Below are 3655 nucleotides of genomic sequence, written 5' to 3'. Positions count from 1 at the left end.
AAGTGCTGGTGTAGCATTTTTAAGTGAAAAGACCTGAACTCAGGGCCTTTAGCAAGCTAGACAAGTACTGTGTAACCAGATGTACATTTCATTTGCCTCTCCAGCTATACTCTCAACCCCTTTTCAACCTGTTCCATATTCCAAAAGCCAGATATATATGGATAATTTTGATAAGGTCCCATGAGTTTTGATTTAAAATTGGGCCCAATGAATGGGGAACAAGGCCAAGATACCAGAAGAGAAAAGCAAAGTTAACTTAAAGTATATATTTATGGAAATATCAACTAAGATTAACTGTGACATGTATAGTTCAAGGTAGCCTTCACTATACACCTCTCAGCTTCATAATACTTGTCCCTTTGGGCCTGGAAGTAGAAATAGCTCATGATTATTAGTGTGGTTTTGTAGAGCTATGCCATGTGATTTTCTATACTCTGGCAACATGATCATAATTGGATATTTATTTCATTTTTTAACCTTGAACATCAACATCAATCTTTATTTTAAAATTTTATTTTATTTTTAATATATGTTTTCCATACATAATGATCTCATTCATCATAGGATATGTGTACATTTATGTAATATATTTTTATTATTTTGTCCAACTCCTCTCCCATTCCTTCAAACTTTCTCCCATTTCCATTGACAGAAGCTTTGTTTCCACATTTTTCCTTCCATTCTCTTTTTAAAATACCTTTTCTTTTCCTATCTCTATCAAACCCTTGTGCTATATCCCACTTGAATATTTTCTTTCCACTTACCTATATCTATCATCTATTTTGTTTCTTATTTACCTTTTTATGTTCTCACACAAGAGAAAAAATATGATATTTAAACTTGTATGTCCAATTTATTTCACTTAAGATTATGGTCTTTAGATGTACCCATTTACCAAAAATTTTTCAAGTTTGTTCATCCTTATAGAACAAAAATACTCTGTTGTATGTAAAAGCAACATATTCTTTACACATTTGCCTATTGATGAACATTTGGTTTGTTTACAAAATTTAGCTGTTACAAATAATGTTGCTATAAATATGGGCGTGCATATATTGCTGTGACATGATGCTTTAACCTTTTTCAGAAAGACAGCAAGAAGCGACATAGCTGAGTCAGATAGAACCTGTAGCTTTAGCTTTTTTTTTTTAACTTTAGCTTTTTTTGAAAAAGGTCCATATTGATTTACATACTGTTGGTATCAATTTACTCAGGCCCTTGCACTTGCCAGGGAAGTTCTTATTCTACTGAGCCATCTCCCTGGCCCGGTTGATTTAATTATGATAGACATTCTTTTTTGAGTGAGATGCAATCTCAGCATTGTTTTAATTTGCGTTTCTTAAAAGACCAGTGATGTTGAACAGTTTTCTATATACATATTTGCTGTTTGTGCTTCTTCATCTTTTAATTTTAGCTGCTAATTTTTGTATTGGATTTTTAAATATGATGGGTCTAGACTTTTTATTCCTTTATATGTTCTTAATATCAATCCTCTGTCTGAGGAGTAGCTGTTAACCCTTTTTCTTGCTCTGTGGGTTATCTCTTCACTCTGTTGGTGGTTTTCTTTACTCTAAAAAGTTTTTGATTTGATTTAAAGAAATATTTAAGTGACTGGATCTCTGATTGATGCACTCACCTCTGGGAGCTCTCTTGGTATAAGTACTAACTATGGCTGCATAATTATGTGCCAGAGCTTTGCAATTTCTAAAGGGTTACTCTCTGTATGTGCATATATGGAGACGCACTGTGAATTATAAAATATTGTCCTGCTAATTGCTTCCAATTTAACATTAGAATTTGATCTTAGAAAAAAATGCAATGTTGCAAAAACTCTACTAAACTTAAGAAAGATCATTCATAGGCTGTATGAACACCCAAGACTCAGAATTTAAGAGAAATGTCATTTGTTCATGGACTGCTCTAAGAAAACATTATCATGATCAAAGATTATCATGGAGCAAAGTTCTTTAGTTTATGATGGTCAGGAACCAGGTCAAGGGAACAGTGTCAAAAAGGAAGGGGCTATGCAACATATATATTCCCCAAGGCAACATTGCCAGGACTTAGAGACACAATCAGGGGTGTGCATTACTAATTTTCTAAGAATTTCCTAATTTAATGAAGTTGACATATCAGGATTAATATAAAATTTTTGGTTAGGTATGACATTTTAGAGTAACAGTAACTGCTTAATAGGCATAATATGATTTCTAAATAGCTGTAACTCTTTTGGTTCATATGCTTTGCTCTGTTTTCCAATATTGTTTTATGTACTGAAACAATACTGATATTGTTTTGATGTACAATAGGAGATGAATTTGTGTACCATTTGCTTCCAGGTCATTTATGATGAATATGGTAAGATTTTAATTGCAAATCTTAACTTTCTGTTATGTTTGTTGTGCTGGAAATTTTTTTTTTATTTCAGCAATGAGGTCAATATGAAGAAAATATATTTATGTGTGTTATATCATAAGAAAATGTAGATAAATCAATCCTGAAAAGATAGAATTAGGTCTAAGCACACATCTTATAAACAAATTGAGCTACAGTAATTGAACAAAGTTTGCAACATACTGTGTTGACAATGAGACACAATATAGATAAATAAATAATTACATTTTATTTAGGGCATTAAAGGAAAAAAAGATCATCTTCACTATGGCAAGAGATATCAAAATCTTTTTTCTTTTTTGGAATTATTAGGAATTGAACCTAGGAACTTCACATTATCCTACATCTTTTACTTTGAGACAAAGTCATGCTAAGTTACTAATTTGCCCATGTTAGGCTTGATTTTGTAATTCTCCTGCTTTAGCATTCTAGAGTTCTGGGGTAAAAGGCCTGTGTCATCAGTTCAAGCAAGAGAAAATAAAATCTTAAAAACATATGGAACTTATTTCATTATTTGCATGCTGGTGACAGACCAGCACAGATACAGAAATGTACATGTAAGGCAAGGTAGTATGAAGAAACAGAGATGGTGTGCAACACTGGAGTTAAAGGAGAAACTTGCCTTGGAAATATACAGAACTGATCAAAAAGATCCAGGGTTTTAAAATATAAATACTTTTCATTAATTGTCTCATTTAACTGTAAGGGTATTGCAAGGTAGACTATCTCTCTAAGGTATTTTTTCTTTATCTTTTTCTTTCTTTTTTTGCATTTTAGGGAAGATTCTAGAGGGTGTTCAGGGTCACAGCTAGATCAGACTCATAGTGATTCTCTTGTTTACGGCCTCTCAAGAGCTGAGATTCCAGGTGCGTGCCAACATGCCCAGTCTCAATTGTCATCTCAGCATGCCTCGGGGGTGGGGCTTGCACAGCAGGCCTAGCGATTGAACTACCCCCCCACCTCCAATCCCCCAATCCCCTCACCCCCACACTTGAGCCTAATTGCAGATGCTTTAATCTGCTGAGCTATGTGGCTGGCCCCTCTCTAAGGTCTTGTTATGGTTTGTGTCTAGTTTTCCCCTAGTCATGGGGCTGCTTCTGGAGTTTAGGATTGATTATTTATTTATTTTTTTTGCTCTAATTGCCCTAAGGGGTGGTTTGGCTGGCTGGAGTGTTGTGGGGATCGAACTACAGCAACCTGAGGCTGACAGCTTTGTGGAAGCAGCCACTTAAACAACTGAGCTAAGGCCAGGCCCCCTAAG

Source organism: Octodon degus, unplaced genomic scaffold (genome assembly GCF_000260255.1).
Source record: "Octodon degus isolate 3935 unplaced genomic scaffold, OctDeg1.0 scaffold00371, whole genome shotgun sequence".
NCBI lineage: Eukaryota > Metazoa > Chordata > Mammalia > Rodentia > Octodontidae > Octodon > Octodon degus.
The sequence above is the reverse complement of the archived record's forward strand: the minus strand, read 5'-3'. Positions refer to the sequence as shown.